Here is a 22,542-nt window from a genome sequence, read left to right as displayed (position 1 = left end):
TACACAGTATACAAACAGGACTCTACACTAAGATTAGTGGTTAGAGTGAAAACTGATATGTCTAAAATCCAACCCCATTGGTATAAATTATGCAAACTCTGTCCTTCTTTCTTAGTAAAATTTTTCTCACTTCTGCCTGTGTGCATATATCTGGAAAGTAACAAAACTAAACTAAGTAAGCATTACTCTATTTTGATTCTTTGTCTTTCAAAATACATTTTACTTATCATTCTCTTTCTTGTCTTGCTGTTAGTGAATGTTTGTGCTTATCCATTGTAGTATCTGGCTTCTCTGGTAGCAGTAAAGAATCCACCTGCAAAGCTGGAGACATGGGTTCCATCTCTGGGTCAGGAAGACACCCTGGAACAGGAAATGGCAATCCACTCCAGTATTCTCACCTGGAAAATCCCATGGACAGTGTGGAGCCTGGTGGGGTACAGTCCATGGGGTCACAAAAGAACTGGACATGACAGAGTGACTGAACAACAACATCTGTGGGTTATAGTAACTTCAAGAAGGTAGTCAATCCTTCTTGGGGAACTTTTACAAAAAATAACATCAAGGAATGTGATTGTTGATCTACAGAATACCAGGAATTTAATGATAACCATACTTTGTCAGACACGACTGAGCAACTTCACTTTCACTTTTCACTTTCATGCATTGGAGAAGGAAATGGCAACCCATTCCAGTGTTCTTGCTTGGAGAATCCCAGGGACTGGGGAGCCTGATGGGCTGCCATCTATGGGGTCGCACAGAGTCGGACACGACCGAAGTGACGCAGTAGCAGCAGTAGCATACTTTTCATGTGCAACTCACTTTAAATATAGAGCATTTATTTCAAGGTAGTTGAGTAATTTTCTTCATGTGTGAAGGCTGAAGTCTAGACTAAAAGTATAAGATTTTGATATACAATTTAATCACTTAGTTTTTCTTTAAAACCATGAAATGCAAGTAAATTTATATTTCTTTAATACATACTCAAAGCCTAAATTTGAGTAGGAAAAGGATCTAAGTATATATTCCTCTTTTTGTTTATTGAGTCCAAAATATGCCCTTTGTTGTAAGGGTCTACTTCAAAAAACAAGTAAAGCTTCAAACAATCTAAAAACTTTACATCAAATGGAACTAGAAAAACAAGAAAAAATAAAACCTGAAGTTACTAGAATAAAGAAGATAATAAATGGGAATGGGAAAATGAAATATAGACTGAAAAAAATAAAAAGATTAATGAAACCAAGAACTTTATCTTTGAAAAGATAAAAATGATAAACCCTTAGCCACACTCACCAAGTAAATAAAAAGAGGAATAACAGAGAAGCTTCAACCAATACTACAGAAATACAAAAAATCAAAAGAAAGTATTATGAAAAATTACACATCAACAAATTAGACAATCTAGAAGTGAAGAAATTATTAGAAACATATGATCATCCAAGACTGAATTAGGAATAAAGAGAAAATCTTAACAGATCATTTATTTACTAATAATAAAATTGAATCTGCAATCAAAAAACTCACCACAAACAAAAGTCCATATTCAGATAGCTTCATAAGCTATACCAAATATTCAAAGAGTCAATACCTATCTTCTGCAAATTATCAACACAACAAAAAAACTTAGCATAAATACATTCTTCCAAATACATTTTATGAAATCATAATTATACTGATACTAAAAACAAAGATATTACAAAAATTATAGACCAATATCCTTCAAGTATATAGATATAGAAGTCCTTAACAATATATTAGCAAACTTATTTCAACAATATGCCATGTGTGTGCTATGTCACTTCAGTTTGTGTTCGACTCTTTGCACTCCATGGACTGTAGCCCATCAGGCTCCTCTGCCCATGGGATTCTCCAGGCAAGAAAACTGGAGTGGGTTGCCACACCCTTCTCCAGAGGATATTCCTGACCGAGAGATCAAACCTGTGACTCTTATGTCTCCTGCATTGGCAGGTGGTTACCACTAGTGCCACATAAGTAGCCCCCTACATTCAAAATATCATGCACCATAATCAAGTTGGATTTATTTCAATTATGCAAGGATGGTTAAAATCCAGAAATCAATCAACATGGTATACCACACTAACAAAACAAGGATAAGAATCACATAATCATCTCAATAGATATAGAAAAAGCTTCTGACAAAATTCAACATTCATTCATGATAAAAAAACTCTCAACTAATTGGGTATAAAGGAAACATACCAAAATAATAAAGATCATATGTGGCAAACTCATAGTTAATATTATACTCAATGTTGACTATATGTTCTTCTAAGATCAAAAAAGAGACAAAAATGCCTACTCTTACCACTTTTATTCAACATAATATTGAAAGCGCAAAATACAACAATCAGATAACAAAAGAAATATCATTCATCCAAATTGTAAAAGAAGTAAAACTCTCACTGTTTGCAGATGATATTGTACTATATATGCTGCTGCTGCTGCTGCTAAGTCACTTCAGTCCTGTCCAACTCTGTGCAACCCCATAGACAGCAGCCCACCAGGCTCTCCCATCCCTGGGATTCTCCAGGCAAGAGTACTGGAGTGGGGTGCCATTGCCTTCTCCAGTACTATATATAGAAAACCCTAAATATGCTACCCCCAAAACATAAGAACTACAAGTGAGTTTGGTAAAGTTTCAGGATAGAAAATATAAAGAAATATACTGCATTTAAGTGAAATATTGCCATTTGTAGCACATGAATGGATTGAGAGAACATCCATATTAAGGGAAGTAAGTCAGACAGAGAAAGACTGATATATAACATATACATGGAATCTAGAAAATAATACAACTCAATCCATATACAAAAAATAAATTGACTTATGGAAATAAAACACAATCTTACAGTTACCAAAGGCGAAAGAGAAGTGGGGGAAGCATAAATTAGAACTATGGGATTAACAGATACAAACTATTATACATAAAATAGATAAGCAACAAGAATTCAATATGTAACACAGGGAACTATATTCAATATCTCACAATAACATACAATTGAAAATAATCTGAAAAAAAGTAACTGAAAAAAATTCTCTGTATTTTAAAATGCTAATAATAAACTATGATAAAAAGAAATGGAGGAGGAGCTAAGATGGTGGAGGAATAGGACGGGGAAAACACTTTCTCCCCCATAAATTCATCAAAAGAACATTTAAACGCCAAGTGAATTCCACAAAACAACTTCTGAATGCCGGCAGAGGACATCAGGCATCCAGAAAAGCAACCCATTGTCTTCGAAAGGAGGTAGGAAAAAATATAAAGGACAAAAAAAGAGACAAAAGAGGGAGGGACGGAGCTCTGTCCTGGGAAGGGAGTCTTAAAAAGAAGTTTCCAAACACCAGGAATCATTCTCACTGCTGAGTCTGTGCCGAGCCTTGGAAGCACAGAGGGCAACATAACAGGGAGGAAAAATAAATAAACAATTAAAACCCACAGATTACGAGCCCTATGGTAACTCCCCCAGCAGAGAAGCAGTGCAGACGCCTGAACCCGCCACTAGCAAGCAGGGGCTGGGCAGGGAGGCGCAGCGCGGGCTGCATCGCTTAGAGTAAGGATCTGGCCTGAATGCCCCCAGCGCTATCTAAGCAAACTAATTTGGGCTAGCAAACCAGACTGTGGGATATCTACCACGCGAAAAGCCAGCCCTAATCTAAGACACCACCAGGCCTGCGCACGGAACAAAAGACTGAACAGAGATAGCCGGCTGCAGACCATCCCCTCTCATGACAGGCAGCCAGAGCTGGAAGGGGGCATTCACAGCCCCAGAGAGACATTATCTACAAAATTGTAAGCAGGCTTCTTTGCTAACTGAAACTTCTTGGGGTTCTGGATGGTCAACATCTGCCTGAGAAGGTGTGCCAGTTGTACACCCAGATAACCGAGCGGCAGGGAAGCGATAAGTCGCAGTAACCGCGCTCGCCAAACACCTCATCACCTGAGCTGCTCAGACCTGGGAAGGGCACAAAAAGCAGGCCCAACTGAGTCTGCGCCTCTGAGGACTACCTGAGTGCCTGAACCTGAGCATCTTAGACCTGGGAGGTGCAAACAGCCCAGGGCTGGCCACGGATGGTTCCCATTGGAGCAGCCTAGAGCCTGAGCAGTGTGGGCAGGGAGGCTACATGCGCCCTGAGTGGGGGCAGACCCAGTGTGGCTGAGGTACTGTGAGCACATGCCAGTGTTATTTGTTTGCAGCCTCCCTCCCTCCCCACAGCACGACTGAACAAGTGAGCCTAAAAAAAAAAAAAAGTGTCCACCATCACCCCCTTTGTATCAGGGTGGAAATCAGACACTGAAGAGACCAGCAAACAGAAGAATCTATAACAGAGGGAACTGCCTTGGCAGCGACAGGCAATAGATTAAAACCCTGTCGCTAGTACTGACTACATAGGAAGGGGCCTATAGATCTTGAGAAATATAAGCCCGACCAAGGGACTAGCCGAAAATGAACTGACCCCACAATACCCACAATAACACCAGAGAAAGTCCTAGATATATTTTTACTATTTTTACAATCATTCTTTCTTTCTTTTTAAATTATTTTAAAATTCTTAAGTCCTCTATTACTCCTCTTCTTTTCTTTAACATTGTATTTCTGAAATTCCAAACTCTACCGTAGATTTTTAATTTATGCTTTTTGGTATTATCAACGTTGTACCTATATTTTCTTTATAAATTTTGTGACTTTGTTTGTTTTTGTTTGTTTTTTTTTTTCTCTTTATTTTTCTTTCTCTTTTCTTTAACATTGTATTTTTGAAATTCCAAACTCTACTCTAAATTTTTAATTTTTGCTTTTAGGTATTTGTTACCAATTTTGTACCTTTAAGAACCCAATCTTCAGGACCCATTCTTTACTTGAGAGCGAGATTACTGGCTTGACTGCTCTCTCCCCCTTTGGACTCTCCTTTTTCTCCACCAGGTCGCCTGTGTCTCCTCCCTAATCCCTCTCTACTCTACCCAACTCTGTAAATTTCTGAGTGTTCCAGACAGTGGAGAACACTTAGGGAACTGATTACTGGCTGAATCTGTCTCTCTACTTTTCATTCCCCCCTTTTATCCTCCTGGCCACCTCTGTCTCCTTCCTCCCTCTTCTCTTCTCTGTATAACTCCATGAACATCTCTGAGTGGTCCAGTTGTGGAGTGCACATAAGGAAGTGATTACTGGCTAGCCTGCTCTCTCCTCTATTGATTCCACCTCATCTCATTCGGGTCACCTCTAACTCCCTCCTCCTTCTTCTTTTCTCCATGTAACACTGTGAACCTCTCTGGGTGACCCTCATGGTGGAGAAACTTTTCATCTTTAACCTAGATGTTTTATCAATGGTGCTGTATAGAAGGAGAAGTTTTGAGACTACTGTAAAATAAGACCGATAACTGGAAGCAGGAGGCTTAAGTCCAAACCCTGACTCCAGGAATCTCCTGACTCCAGGGACCATTAATTGACAGGACCTCATCAAACGCCTCCATACCTACACTGAAACCAAGCACGACACAAGGGCCAACAAGTTCCAGGGCAAGACATACCACGCAAATTCTCCAGCAACACAGGAACACAGCCTTGAGATCCAATATACAGGCTGCCCAAAGTCACTCCAAAACCATAGACATCTCATAACTCATTACTGGACACTTCATTGCACTCCAGGGAGAAGAAATCCAGCTCCACCCACCAGAACACCGACAAAAGCTTCCCTAACCAAGAAACCATTGACAAGCCACCTGTGCAAACCCACACACAGTGAGGAAAGGCCACAATAAAGAGAACTCCACAAACTGCCAGAATACAGAAAGGATACCCAAAACTCATCAATTTAAACAAGATGAAGAGACAGAGGAATACCCAGCAGGTAAAGGAACAGGATAAATGCCCACCAAACCAAACAAAAGAGGAAGAGATAGGGAATCTACCTGATAAAGAATTCCAAATAATTATAGTGAAATTGATCCAAAATCTTGAAATCAAAATGGAATCTCTGATAAATAGCCTGGAGACAAGGATTGAGAAGATGCAAGAAAGGTTTAACAAGGACCTAGAAGAAATAAAAAAGAGTCAATATATAATGAATAATGCAATAAATGAGATCAAAAATACTCTGGAGGCAACAAATAGTAGAATAACAGAGGCAGAAGATAGGATTAGTGAATTAGAAGATAGAATGGTAGAAATAAATGAATCAGAGAGGAAAAAAGAAAAATGAATTAAAAGAAATGAGGACAATCTCAGAGACCTCCAGGACAATACTAAACGCTACAACATTCGAATCATAGGGGTCCCAGAAGAAGAAGGCAAAAAGAAAGACCATGAGAAAATACTTGAGGAGATAATAGTTGAAAACTTCCCTAAAATGGGGAAGGAAATAATCACTCAAGTCCAAGAAACCCAGAGAATCCCAAACAGGATAAATCCAAGGTGAAACACCCCAAGACACAAATTAATCAGATTAACAAAGATCAAACACAAAGAACAAATATTAAAAGCAGTAAGGGAAAAACAACAAATAACACACAAGGGAATTCCCATAAGGATAACAGCTGATCTCTCAATAGAAACTCTTCAAGCCAGGAGGGAATGGCAAGACATACTTAAAGTGATGAAAGAAAATAACCTACAGCCCAGATTATTGTACTCAGCAAGGATCTCATTCAAATATGAAGGAGAAATCAAAGGTTTACAAACAAGCAAAAGCTGAGAGAATTCAGCACCACCAAACCAGCTCTCCAACAAATACTAAAGGATATTCTCTAGACAGGAAACACAAAAATGGTGTATAAATTCGAACCCAAAACAATAAAGTAAATGGCAATGGGATCATACTTATCAATAATTACCTTAAACGTAAATGGGTTGAATGCCCCAACCAAAAGACAAAGACTGGCTGAATGGATACAAAAACAAGACCCCTACATATGTTGTCTACAAGAGACCCACCTCAAAACAGGGGACACATACAGACTGAAAGTGAAGGGCTGGAAAAAGATTTTCCATGCAAATAGGGACCAGAATAAAGCAGGAGTAGCAATACTCATATCAGATAAAATAGACTTTAAAACAAAGGCTGTGAAAAGAGACAAAGAAGGTCACTACATAATGATCAAAGGATCAATCCAAGAAGAAGAGATAACAATTATAAATATATATGCACCCAACACGGGAGCACCGCAGTATGTAAGACAAATGCTAACAAGTATGAAAGGAGAAATTAACAATAACACAATAATAGTGGGAGACTTGAATACTGCACTGATACCTATGGATAGATCAACTAAACAGAAAATTAACAAGGAAAGACAAACTTTAAAAGATACAATAGATCAGTTAGACCTAATTGATATCTATAGGTAATTTCATCCCAAAACAATGAATATCACCTTTTTCTCAAGTGCACATGGAACCTTCTCCAGGAGAGATCACATCCTGTGCCATAAATCTAGCCTTGATAAATTCAAAAAAATTGAAATCATTCCAAGCAGCTTTTCTGACCACAATGCAGTAAGATTAGATCTCAATTACAGGAGAAAAACTATTAAAAATTCCAACATATGGAGGCTGAACAACACGCTGCTGAATAACCAACAAATCACAGAAGAAATCAAAAAAGAAATCAAAATTTGCATAGAAACGAATGAAAATGAAAACACAACAACCCAAAACTTGTGGGACACTGTAAAAGCAGTGCTAAGGGGAAAGTTCATAGCAATACAGGCATACCTCAAGAAACAAGAAAAAAGTCAAATAAATAACCTAGCTATACACCTAAAGCAATTAGAAAAGGAAGAAATGAAGAACCCCAGGGTTAGTAGAAGGAAAGAAATCTTAAAAATAAGGCAGAAATAAATGCAAAACAAACAAAAGAGACCATAGCAAAAATCAACAAAGCCAAAAGCTGGTTCTTTGAAAGGATAAATAAAATTGACAAACCATTAGCCAGACTCATCAAGAAACAAAGGGAGAAAAATCAAATCAATAAAATTAGAAATGAAAATGGAGCGATCACAGCAGACAACACAGAAATACAAAGGATCATGAGACTACTATTAGCAATTATATGGCAATAAAATGGACTAATTCTTAGAGAAGTACAACTTTCCAAAACTGGACCAGGAAGAAATAGAAAATCTTAACAGACCTATCACAAGCACGGAAATTGAAACTGTAATCAGAAATCTTCCAGCAAACAAAAGCCCAGGTCCAGACGGCTTCACAGCTGAATTCTACCAAAAATTTAGAGAAGAGCTAACATCTATCCTACTCAAACTCTTTCAAAACATTGTGGAGGAAGGTAACCTTCCAAACTCATTCTATGAGGCCACCATCACCCTAATACCAAACAAACCCTGACAAAGATGCCACAAAAAAAGAAAACTACAGGCCAATATCACTGATGAACATAGATGCAAAAATCCTTAACAAAATTTTAGCAATCAGAATCCAACAACACATTAAAAAGATCATACACTATGACCAAGTGGGCTTTATCCCAGGGATGCAAGGATTCTTCAACATCCGCAAAGCAATCAATGTAATACACCACATTAACAAATTAAAAAATAAAAACCATATGATTATCTCAATAGATTCAGAGAAAGCCTTTGACAAAATTCAACTTCCATTATGATAAAAACTCTCCAGAAAGCAGGAATAGAAGGAACATACCTCAACATAATAAAAGCTATATATGACAAACCCACAGCAAACATTATCCTTAATGGTGAAAATTTTAAAGTATTTCCTCTAAAGTCAGGAACAAGACAAGGGTGCCCACTTTCACCATTACTATTCAACATAGTTTTGGCCACAGCAATCAGAGCAGAAAAAGAAATAAAAGGAATCCAAATTGGAAAAGAAGTAAAGCTCTCACTATTTGCAGATGACATGATCGTCTACATAGAAAACCCTAAAAACTGCACCAGAAAATTACTAGAACTAATCAATGACTATAGTAAAGTTGTAGGATATAAAATCAACACACAGAAATCCCTTGCATTCCTAGACACTAATAATGAGAAAATAGAAAGAGAAATTTAGGAAACAATTCCATTCATCATTGCAATGAAAAGAATAAAATACTTAGGAATATATCTACCTAAAGAAACTAAAGATCTATATATAGAAAACTATAAAACCCTGGTGAAAGAAATCAAAGAGGACACTAATAGATGGAGAAATATACCATGTTCATGGATTGGAAGAATCAATTTAGTGAAAATGAGTATACTACCCAAAGCAATTTATAGATTCAATGCAATCCCTATTAAGCTACCAACGGTATTCTTCACAGACCTAGAAAAAATAACTTCACACAAAAAACTTCAAATAGCCACAGCTGTCTTGAGAAAGAAGCATGGAACTGGAGGAATCAATCTGCCTGACTTCAGGCTCTACTACCAAGCCACAGTCATCAAGACAGTATGGTACTGGCACAAAGACAGAAATATTGATCAATGGAACAAAATAGAAAGCCCAGAGATAAATCCACGCACATATGGACACCTTATCTTTGACAAAGGAGGCAAGAATATACAATGGATTAAACACAATCTCTTTAACAAGTGGTGCTGGGAAAACTGGTCAACCACTTGTAAAAGAATGAAACTAGAGCACTTCCTAACACCATACACAAAAATAAACTCAAAATGGATTAAAGATCTAAATGTAAGACCAGAAACTATAAAACTCCTAGAGGAGAACATAGGCAAAACACTCTCTGACATACATCACAGCAGGATCCTCTATGACCCACCTCCCAGAATATTGGAAATAAAAGCAAAAATAAACAAATGGGACCTAATTAAACTTAAAAGCTTCTGCACAATAAAGGAAATTATAAGCAAGGTGAAAAGACAACCTTCAGAATGGGAGAAAATAATAGCAAATGAAGCAACTGAGAAACAACTAATCTCAAAAATATGCAAGCAACTCCTACAGCTCAATTCCAGAAAAATAAATAACCCAATCAAAAAATGGGCCAAAAAACTAAATAGACATTTCTCCAAAGAAGACATACAGATGGCTAACAAAGACATGAAAAGATGCTCAACATCACTCATTATCAGAAAAATGCAAATCAAAACCACTATGAGGTACCATTTCATGTCAGTCAGAATGGCTGTGATCCAAAAGTCTACAAGTAATAAATGCTGGAGAGGGTGTGGAGAAAAGGGAACCCTCTTACACTGTTGGTGGGAATGCAAACTAGTACAGCCACTATGGAGAACAGTGTGGAGATTCCTTAAAAAACTGGAAATAGAACTGCCTTATGACCCAGCAATCCCACTGCTGGGCATACACACTGAGGAAACCAGAAGGGAAAGAGACATATGTACCCCAATGTTCATCGCAGCACTGTTTATAATAGCCAGGACATGGAAGCAACCTAGATGTCCATCAGCAGATGAATGGATAAGAAAGCGGTGGTACATATACACAATGGAGTATTACTCAGCCATTAAAAATAACGCATTTGAATCAGTTCTAATGAGATGGATGAAACTGGAGCCTATTATACAGAGTGAAGTAAGCCAGAAAGAAAAACACCAATACAGTATACTAATGCATATATATGGAATTTAGAAAGATGGTAACAATAACCCTGTATATGAGACACCAAAAGAGATACTGATGTATAGAAGAATCTTATGGACTCTGCGGGAGAGGGAGAGGGTGGGAAGATTTGGGAGAATGGCATTGAAACATGTATACTACCATATATGAAACGAGTTGCCAGTCCAGGTTCGATGCACGATACTGGATGCCTGGGGCTGGTGCACTGGGACGACCCAGAGGGATGGTATGGGGAGGGAGGAGGGAGGAGGGTTCAGGATGGGGAACACATGTATACCTGTGGTGGATTCATTTCGATATTTGGCAAAACCAATAAAATATTGTAAAGTTTAAAAATAAAATTAAATTAAAAAAAAAAGAAAACTGATCTTTTCCAGTCCTATAAGAATGATCATCAGTAAATTTACCAATAACAAATGCTGGTGAAAATGTGGAGAAAAGCAAGACCTTGTGTAATGTTTGTGGGAATGTAAATTAGTTTAGCCACTGTAGAATAAATGGATATCAGCATTCAATTATTTGAGGCTTCCTCAAAAATATAAAATTAGAACTACCATATGACCCAGCAATTCTACTTCCCAGTACATATCCAGAAAAAATGAAAACACTGGGATGAATTAGAGGGATGATATGGGGAGGGAGGTGGGAAGAAAGTTCGGGATGGGGAACACATGTATACCTGTGATGGATTCATTTTAATATATGGCAAAACCAATACAATATTGTAAAGTTAAAAAATAAAATAAAAATTAAAAAAAAAAAGAAATGAAGAAAACAATTTCATTTAAAATACATGAAGAATAAAATACCTAGGAGCAAATTTAACCAAGAAGTTGAAAGACCTGTATTTTGAAGACTGTAGTACATGATTAAATATGATATAAATAAATGAAAGGATGCCCCATGCTTAAAGACTGAAATTACTATTATTGTTAAAATGTCCATATCACCCAAATAATTCTAATTATTTTATGTAATCCTTATCAAAATACCCACTGCATTTTCACAGAACTAGAACTAGAAACAGAGAAGGCAATGGCACCCCACTCCAGTACTCTTGCCTGGAAAATCCATGGACGGAGGAGCCTGGTAGGCTGCAGTCCATGGGGTCGCTAAGAGTCGGAAACACTGAACGACTTCACTTTCACTTTTCACTTCCATGCATTGGAGCAGGAAATGGCAACCCACTCCAGTGTTCTTGCCTGGAGGATCCCAGGGACAGGGGAGCCTGGTGGGCTTCCGTCTATGGGGTCGCACAGAGTCGGACACGACTGACGTGATTTAGCAGCAGCAGCAGCAGAACTAGAAAATTCTGAAATATGTATCAGATCAGATCAGATCAGTCACTCAGTCATGTCCGACTCTTTGTGACCCCATGAATCGCAGCACGCCATGCCTCAGAACCATACATATTTGTATCGTGAAGTCGCTCAGTCGTGTCCGACTCTTTGCAACCCCTACCAGGCTCCTCCGTCCATGGGATTTTCCAGGCAAGAGTACCGGAATGGGTTGCCATTTCCTTCTCCAGGGGATCTTCCCAACCCAGGGATCAAACCTTGGTCTCCTGCATTGCAGGCAGATGCTATAACCTCTGAGCTACCAGGGAAGTTGTTTAGAACCAGAAGAGACTCCAAATAGTTTAAACAGCTTGAGAACGAAAAACAAAGATGAAAGCATCATACCTCTTGATTTCAAAAAATGCTACAAATTCTATAATAATCAAAACAGCATGGTACTGGCACAAAATCAGAAACATAGATCAATGAAAAGAACCAAGAGCCCAATAACAAGCCCATGCTTATATGGCCAATTAATCTATGACAATGGAAGCAAGAATATACATTGGGAAAAAGACAGTATGTTCAATAAATTATGCTGGGAAAACTGGACACTTTCTTTCACCATAGACAAAAATCAAGTCAAATTTGATTAAAGATGCAAATGTAATATGTGAAACCATACAACTCCTAGAAAAAATATAAGCAATAAACTCTTTGAAAACTCTCTTAACAGTATTTTTTCGGATCAGTTCAGTTCAGTTCAGTTCAGTCTCTCAGTCGTGTTCAACTCTTTGTGACCCCATGAATCCCAGTACGCCAGGCCTCCCTGTACATCACCAACTCCCGCAGTTCACTCAGACTCACGTCCATCAAGTCAGTGATGCCATCCAGCCATCTCATCCTCTGTCGTCCCCTTCTCCTCCTGCCCCCAATCCCTCCCAGCATCAGAGTCTTTTCCAATGAGTCAACTCTTCGCATGAGGTTGCCAAAGTACTGGAGTTTCAGCTTTAGCATCATTCCTTCCAAAGAAATCTCAGGGCTGATCTCCTTTAGAATGGACTGGTTGGATCTCCTTGCAGTCCAAGGGACTCTCAAGAGTCTTTTCCAACACCACAGTTCTAAAGCATCAATTCTTTGGCACTCAGCCTTCTTCACAGTCCAACTCTCACATCCATACATGACCACAGGAAAAACCATAGCTTTGACTAGACGGACCTTTGTTGGCAAAGTAATGTCTCTGCTTTTGAACATGCTATCTAGGTTGGTCATAACTTCCTTCCAAGGAGTAAGCATCTTTTAATTTCATGGCTGCAGTCACCATCTACAGTGATTTTGGAGCCCAAAAAAATAAAGTCTGACACTGTTTCCACTGTTTCTTCATCTATTTGCCATGAAGTGATGGGAAAGGATGCCATGATCTTCGTTTTCTGAATGTTGAGCTTTAAGCCAACTTTTTCACTCTCCATTTTCACTTTCATCAAGAGGCTTTGGAGCTCCTCTTCACTTTCTGCCATAAGGGTGGTGTCATCTGCATATCTGAGGTTATTGATATTTCTCCCAGAAATCTTGATTCCAGCTTGTGTTTCTTCCAGTCCAGCATTTCTCATGATGTACTCTGCATATAAGTTAAATAAGCAGGGTAACAATATACATGTTTCCTCATACAAGGGCAACAAAAGCAAAAATAAACATATGGCACTGTATTAAATTAAAATGTCTTTGCAAGGCAAAGAAAATCATCAACAAAATAAAAGGGCAACCCACTAATGGGAAAAGATATTTTCAAATTATATATGCAATAAAGTGTTATTATCCAAAATATATAAATAATTTATACAACTTAGCATCAAAATAGCCTAATTAAATTCAGCAGAGGACAGCAATAGACATTTTCCCAGAGAAGATGTAAACATGGCCCACAGACACATGGAAAAATGCTCAATACCACTTATTACCAAAGAGTGCAAATCAAAACCACAATGACATATCACATCACACCTGTCAGGAAAGCTATTATTGTTGTCAAAAAGACAGAAAATAACAAGTGTGTGACAGGATGTGGAGAAAGCAGAACCCTCATGCAAATGGTGAGAAATTAAATTGTTGCAGTCACTATGGAAAACAGTATGCAGGTTCCTCAACAAATTTAAAAATAGAGATACCATACCACCCAGAAATTCCACTCCAGGACATTTATCTGAAGAAAACAAAAACCCTAATTCAAGAAGATAAATGCACCCACTGTGTTCTCTGCAGCATTATTTACAATTGCTAAGATATTGATGCAGTCTAAAGTCCACCATCCATAGATGAATGGTTAAAGAATATGTGATACACACACACACACACACACACACACATGTATATCAGCTATACAAAATAATGAAAAAATCAAAACATAAAACTGTAACTCACATACATACAGAGAGTAATATATTGGTTGTCAGTGGGATGGTGATAGGGAGATAGAAGAATCAGGAGGAAAGAATTAAGAGGTACAGATGCATTACAAGAATGTACTGCACAGCATAAGGTATATATCAATAATATTTTAATAACTTTGTATAGTGACAGATGAAACAGTAAGTACACTTATCATAGTGATCATTTTGTAATGATCCAGTGTAAGATCATCTTACATCAAATGTAAGATCATTAGATCATTATATGAAACACTAAAACTAACCCAATATTGTAAGTTAATCATACTTCACTAAAAATACAAATATATATATATATATATACACACACACATACACACACACATGCATAAACATCATACATAACTTAGGGGTGTATATTTTGACTTTTTTGGGAGCAGTAATAAAACAAACATTTTTGTACTTGTCTTTATCATGATTTTATGAGTAATTCATGATTTTCTGAGTCAAAATGATTAAAATGTTTATTTTGATGGATATTGCCAAGTTGATAGATTACAGAATTGTTCCATATATTCATGACTGTTCCTATAAATCTTAACTTAATTTATGATCATAGACAACAAGGGAATAAGTATGATATGAGTCTCATGTTTGAGAAGAAATTGAAGGTTGTCAGTTACAATTGGGGAAGTAGGTAGTGCTGTGCAGCTTAAAAGGGGATGAGGGTCTGGACCTAGTTTTACAGTTAGAAATGATATCCCTTATGATATGATATTTAGGATGAGTTAAGAGTGAATAGGAATAAAACATGGAACAGCAAAATTCATGTTACCCTTAAAAGGTACACAGTGATTGCAGAATTGAACTTTATATTAACATATAATTATAAACCAAATAGGGGTATGACAGATATCCTTTAGAAAGTCTAAGCAAATACTATTTCCAGAGTGCGGTACTTTATTTCATCTCTTAATACCTCTTGAATCAAGATCTTTAGTTTTTAAAATGTTTTATAAAGCTTGAAAAAATATATACAATTCAAATTCCTCAACTAGTGTACAAAAGCATGAAGAAGGTTAAGTTAGCTAGGCTATAATTAAACAAGACAGAATGTGATGGCCTGGTCCTGTCTAGTTTTTTCTGTTTAGATTTCATCTTGCAAACCATGTTGAAAAACATGTTCAATTTGTTTTAGCAAAGAAAGAGAATAAAGAATATAATCATTGACTGTGGAATTATAATACAAAATCTTTTAAAGAAAATAGCTCCTATAACTAAGATTCACACATCTCTGTTGACTTGGCAGTTTGTATAATAAAATGAAAATAGTTTACCAAAATTCATGTTTACATTATGCAAGTAAATTAACACTGTGAAATGACTGAGTTCATTTTTCTGCCAACTTAAAATACAGCTGTTATAATACTTACCCAGAGCTCATTTGAAAGCTTTTATGCAAGGAGTTTGAGTACATATATCTAGATTTCCAGAAATAGGCAGAGGATATCATTCCTTTAATTCATGAAAGAAATGTCTATAAATGTTACTATATGAAAGATACTTGTCTACCTAGTGAAATTTCTGAAATCTGACTCTATTTTTTTTTTCCTTCTCCAGCACTATATGTCATTAAAAGCTCAACTTTCATGAGTAGGAACTCTGGAGGAATACATGTGTTAGTGAAAGTCACTCGGTCCTGTCTGACTCTTTGAAACCCCATGGACTATACAGTCAATGGAATTTTCCAGACCAGAATACTGGAGTGGGTAGCCTTTCCTTTCTCCAGGGGATCTTTCCAACTCAGTCTCCAACACTGCAGGCAGATTCTTTACCAGCTAAGCCACAAGAGAAGCCAAAAAAGGAAGAAAATTCATTTATTTGATTAGAATGTCAAGCACTGGTTTCTCAATTATAACATACAAAGTAGGCATTAATCTTGATAATATTTTAGATCATGTTAATTAATTGCAGTGGGAGTATAACAAATCCAGGCCTAAAAGGTTATTGGGTATTTGCAATTATTTAAATATAGCAGTTACTTTCCTGGTGGCTCAGACATTAATCGTCTACTTACAATCCAGGAGACCCGGGTTTGATCCCTGGGTCGGAAAGATCCTCTGGAGAAGAAAATGGCAACTTTCTCCAGCACTGTTGCCTGGAAAATCCCATGGATGGAGGAGCATGGTAGGCTACAATCTATGGGATAGCAAAGAGTCAGATACGAGTTCACTTTCATTTTCTCTTTTTAAGTATGGCAGCACACTGGACACAGAAATAATTTAGTAAATTTTTTTTTTTTTTTTTTTTTTAGATTACTACACAGAAAAAGGCTTTATATCCCTTCTACAGTAATATAACTATACTACAGAACTGGCAACTATGTATAAATAATTATGCATGCACACACACATATCCATGGTGGTGGTTTAGTTGCTAAGTCGTGTCCAACTCTTGCGACCTCATGGACTGTAGCTTGCCAGGCTCCTCTGTCCGTTGGGGTTCTCCAGACAAGAATACTGGAGTGGGTTGCCATTCCATATCCCTACATAAAACAAATATTGAAATAAAATATACTGATATATATTCTTATTACATATATGGTGTTCTGAAACTATATCTAATTTTAAACTCTGTGAAGGTTCTTATGGTAATTGGAATTAAACTTTATTAATATAAGACCTAGGAGTGACTTTTACATAAACTTTCCATTTTCTATTTCAGTCATAAGTACTTTCTATTTTACAAAACACTTTATGTATATTAGTATAAATATTGCTTAGATATTTCAAGACAATCCAGAAAAATAAAACTCAAACTTTTTCTGTAGAGGAATTCAATTTACTACCTACAGTTTAAAAAGCAGTATAACACTGCTGAAAGATTTTCTTTGAGAGTTACTATTTAAACTATATTATTTGATTAATTTTAAGGCTGTGATTATATAAAATACTTATAACAGGAAAACAATAAAATATGGGAATGAGCCTCAAGATAATTTGTAAAAAGCATAGAAAGAATTAGAGGATTAATAAAGAAAAATTACAAAAGAATTAGTATATTTTATCCAAAGAAACACATATTCCAAAAACCTCAAGTAAGTCAACTTCAATATTTTGAGTCATTTATAGGAGTTGGACACATTATTGTATATTCTTACATCTTAGAAACATTTGGAGTCTTACAGTAGAATAACTTCATTTATAGAATTCATGCTTATTAAGGATAAACAAATCCCATGAATTATTCTTTCTTAAATTAGATATCAGTAAAAGAAAAAAAATACCCAATACATATGTATCACACATATATATATATATACATATACATATACATATACATATATATATATATATATAAGGGCCATGAGATACTGAAGAATATCTTATTAGAAAATATTAGTATTATTAGAAAATATATAGAAATATACATGAATAGGTGCAGAAGTAAAGATGGGAAGGTTTATCTTTTCTCTTGATTTTTTTCCTTCAGGAGACTATTTTAAAAAAATATAACAAGGATGGTTTTTTTAATGGGAAAGCAACATTAAATTCAATAATAAAATATGCAAATGTGCTATGAGAAAATACTATAATAGATGAGAAATCAGAACATCAGGGGAAATGAATACACAATACTCAAGCATAAAAATGAGGACATTTGTAGAATTTTAATCAAGGGATAAAGAAAGAAGTATCTTTATAGAGATTATACAGGGCAAAACAGTTAATAAGGCCTTGAAGGGAGAGATTAAAAAAGTATTAAGGTTAATGCCCAAGTTTCACACTGATAAAATTGAGAGAGTAATGGAGCTGGGAAGAGTGGAAGGGTGCTTAGCAGAAAATTTCAAGAGTCTGACCTTGTCACATTAAGTTTTAGATGGCAATGGAACATACAGGAAGATGTCACAAGTAAAGGTATAGATAGTGAATTGAATAAAGCAGAACATGTCATGGGTAGAAAGACCCATGGAATTGGAATTGATCGGATAGTAATTGAAGACATGAGAAAAGATGAAGACCAGTGGAAAGAGAATAGAAGAGAACATGAAAAGGTAATAAATGGTAAATATATTCTGTATAGTGAATAAAACTGAGAAATCACTGGTAAAGTTGCTGGTATTATAACAGGAAACAGAATTATTTTATTCTGAACAGATATCTGACTGAGACATTTTTGAAGTGGACTAGAAAGAAGAATATAAAGATGTGATAAGGATAACAACGTAGTGACAATTAGATCATGAGTAGGTATTTATAAGGAGATTGAGAATTTAGGAATGTATAGGAAACACAGACCAGTTTATTTCATAAAGGCAGTAACTAAAGAAATCTTAAGTGAGGATACAGGGCTGAAAGTGGGTTGTAAGAGATCAAGATGAAGACTGGATGACTGAAAGCCTCAGTACTTTTGTAAATTGCCTCTTAAGGGACCACAGATATCAAGAAGATAATGGCAGTTGGAAAGAATAGGCATGCTTTGCAGCTGCAAAATCAAAGCAAGACTGACAAGGGGAAAAAGATGAATGTGACAGAAAAAGAAGAGGCTGTGGGTTCAAGTATAGATGCCATGTAAGAGTAAATGAGTTTATCTCTGAAGTTGAAAATATTGAAAACTTTTCTTAAGAAATCTCTTCTCTGTTATTATGTTATTAACATCCATGTTTATTTATAGCCTGATATCTGTTTACACATTCAAGACAAAGAAAATCCCCTGCTTTTGCCAACACTGTCTTTTCTCTCTCTCTTTTCGAGGAAATACCTTAAAGAAATAAAGCAGTGGCCAATGATTCTTAGAGCAAAAATTCAGCTAAAATTCCTATTAAACAAGATTACCTAAAATTATGTTCAGAGCATCATTGAAACAAAAAGAAATTCATACATACAAAAGTTTTAGACTTTATCTTGGATTTTTTGAACAATAAAAACTATTTGGTAATTAAATGTTTAATTTTATCCTGAGGCTTTTATTTAGAATATTCATAAATCAAAGTATAGGCAGAGAATAAAGTACTAAATCCCTCATCTCAGTTAGCAACCCTCTACTTCCTCCACACCCACTGACCACAGCAGTAATCTTTCTAACTTATCTAATTTATCTGGTTGGTTCATAACACTTTTAATATCCTCCCACATCTACAAATTATTCATTGTGCTCTCCGGAACTGCTCTTCCAAACCAGCAGATCCTCTGTGTCAAATGAGGAAACTACTTCCCTGCAATCTCCTTAGATGGTGAGTTCCAGTGTACACTGGAACTTTTCCCTTATTCCTTTTCATGCAATCCTGTTCACCACATCCATTGAACACAGGCTCAGTTTCCGTCCTCACCTCAAGCCTTGCCATTAATTTAGGGGACTCCAATAATTAACTGTATTACAAATCCTAAAGCCTTCCCTGTCAACCTCTTCACAATCTCATTTCAAGTGACCTCCTTTTCTCCACTTGAGTAACCTATGCCCAAAGCTGAAATTTAGGTCACAATCACAAAAGTACTGATCTTTTTGCTTTTTCTAAATCCATCCCTCCTCTATTTTCTTCACTTCCCTTCTATTTAATTTGATATCCTATGGTCTATAATTTCAGTAACATATTCTTACCAGTGTCCTAATCTCCCTCACTTCTCTAAATTTTTTGGTTGCATGTGTCTAGCAAAACTCCAGCTTTTGATGATTCCAAATATTTGATTTCTCTATGACACATTTAAGGAATCTATTCCAATGACAACTAACCTTTCATATATATAATCTCACCTATGGAAAGAGAAAAACTGCTAATGTCTAAGCATAAGTGGTTTAGATGTTGTTTTAACAAGTCAAATTTGTATGTCAGACTAATGCATTTTTCCTCCAAAATTATACAAAGGGAACTTCAACTCTTTGACAGGAAATTATTAATTCTGCAATATTCTAAGAGATTCAATAGTTTTCTGTACCAGTTGACATTGATTGATTTTAAAATGTAATCGGTAAAATACAGTGTATATAGTAACATCTAAGTAATCATGTTTATTATAATAGGAGTTTATTCCACTTGTGTATTTATGTGGTACTGTCAATTGAAGAATACAACTTCATTTTTTAGGATTGTTAAGTATGTAAACAAGGCACTCTGGCATTCTGGATTATAAATCATAACAAAACAAGACACATGTCTTTAACTCAAAATATACTGGCTAACAAAATGTAAAATTGTCAAATAAATGGAAAATTTAGTATTTTTGCATTTTTTGTTTTTGAGGATCTCTGTTATTTCCTGATGGACTTTAGAAAATTGCTAGGTATATATTCAAAGTCAGCACCATCCATGGATGGCTATAAGAAAAGATCAATACTTTCTTAAATTGTGTGAGAAAAATGAAAAAGTCAGAAGGAGTCTGACAAATTTTTGTGATAAACATTTTAAGTGTTAGACCTTCAAAATCCTTGAAGGTTCTTTAAAACACCCTTTTAGACATTTCTTTTTTAACATTTTAGACACACTTGGCTTTTCTAAAGCTAGGTATCAAGACAAAGAGATTCTGCTGAACATGCGATATCCAATCTGTCATGGGAGGCTTTGCTGCCATTTCTGAGAAATCTCCTTTTGGGTATGATCCTTCCTAGAATAGAAAAGATTTACAACCCTAATACAACCTGCAGTGAAATGCTATTGCATCATTCTAAAATTACTTATAAGTCTCATTGGAAGTCATCTTTGTTCCTATATGAATAGTAAGTATGATAAACTTTCATGAAAGAAAATATGAGTAAAAAACTGAATTTATTACAGTAAAAGTTTAAAGGGTAACAACATGAAAAATATGCTTTATTTTCTTAAGTATGAACAGATTTGTAACTCTGGAAGTAAATAATTAGTCTTCCTTTATATACTGGCTGCAGTTGATTTAAACTGTTGTTGACATGGGTTGCCACTGATTAGTTCATATATATATTCACACACATATTCTTTACATTTATATGTGTGTGTGCATGTGTATGTATGTTGATACAGTTAAAAAATCCAACTTTAATAATATGTGGATATTTATCTGGGCTGTAATCTTCAAAATATAATCCTTTGAGTGTCACAACTTAAAATATATGGCCATCTCTTTCTAAAGGAAATAATATATATCTTCTTAATGAGAATAACTGTGAAATAAAACTCTAACAACATATTTTTACATTTATTTAGATGTTTTAAGCAAATCCATAAAGTACAATTATTTTTTTAAACATCTTAGAAAGAAAACACCCAAATATTCATTTGTTTTTGTTGTTCAGTTGCTAAGTTATGTCTGACTCTTTGTGACTCCATGAACTATAGCACACCAGCCTTCCCTATCCTTCACCATCTCCCAGAGCTTGCTCAAACCATTGTCCATGGAGTCGGTGATGCCATCCAACCATCTCATCCTCTGTTGTCCACTTCTCCTCCTGCCTTCAATCTTTCTCAGTATCAAGGTCTTTTCCAATGAGTTGGCTGTTCGCATCAGGTGGCCAAAATATTGGAGCTTCAGCTTCAGCATCAGTCTTTCCAATGAATACTCAGGGTGATTTCCTTTAGAATTGACTGGTTTGATTTCCTTGTTTGTGCAAGGGACTCTCAAGAGTCTTCTCCCACACTATGATTCAAAAATATCAATTACGAGTAGCTGAAATATTTCTTTTAGCTCTATTCAGTATTGGTCCAACGTGAAAGCACTGGTAGGTAGAAAATCTTTACAAAAAAAAGTCTTTATGTACAAATTGTGGGAGTTCATATAATAGAAATTATGACCACACAAAAGGCAAAATTTACATTAAATAAAATGGTAATCAAGGAATAATGAAAATTCAAAACAATTATATGCAGATTTAAGATATATCTGATGATTTGATTTCTTTATAGCAAGAAACCTCTCATTATATTACCCAAATATTAACAAAGATTGATATCATTGTTCAGAGGTATTATTTTAAAAAGGATTTTAATTAAGATGACATGTGCATTATTAAATTATTTTTTCATTGTCAGTATAGAAAATTAGCAAACTACTTCTAGCTATATTGCTCTATCAACTTTGTATGATGTCATGATAGCTTGAAAGCAGAGCCTGGAGAATGCAACACAAATATGTTTACAGTTAGACTCATAAACAGGAAGTGAGTGACCTCCTCACAGTCCCTGGTATAGTGAACCATCATCCAACCCCCTCTAAAGGAGAATCCAGCAGTCCTAAGATGTTGCCTAACAAAAATTGCATGGGATAAAACTCGTTATGAGAATGGAATTTCTCAAATAGATGCTTCATTCAGGCCAGTACACATTTGATATTTTAA

General features: G+C 35.8%; 1 pseudogene; it reads left to right on the top strand.

Annotated features, from left to right (window-relative positions):
• The first annotated feature begins 18,193 nt into the window (after positions 1–18,193).
• The window catches only part of LOC129659887 (UDP-GalNAc:beta-1,3-N-acetylgalactosaminyltransferase 2-like), a 115,465-nt pseudogene continuing 111,116 nt past the window's right edge, over positions 18,194–22,542 (top strand).

Source organism: Bubalus kerabau, chromosome 9 (assembly GCF_029407905.1).
Source record: "Bubalus kerabau isolate K-KA32 ecotype Philippines breed swamp buffalo chromosome 9, PCC_UOA_SB_1v2, whole genome shotgun sequence".
In the NCBI taxonomy this organism is placed as follows: domain Eukaryota; kingdom Metazoa; phylum Chordata; class Mammalia; order Artiodactyla; family Bovidae; genus Bubalus; species Bubalus kerabau.
This window is presented reverse-complemented; position numbering and strand designations above follow the sequence as displayed.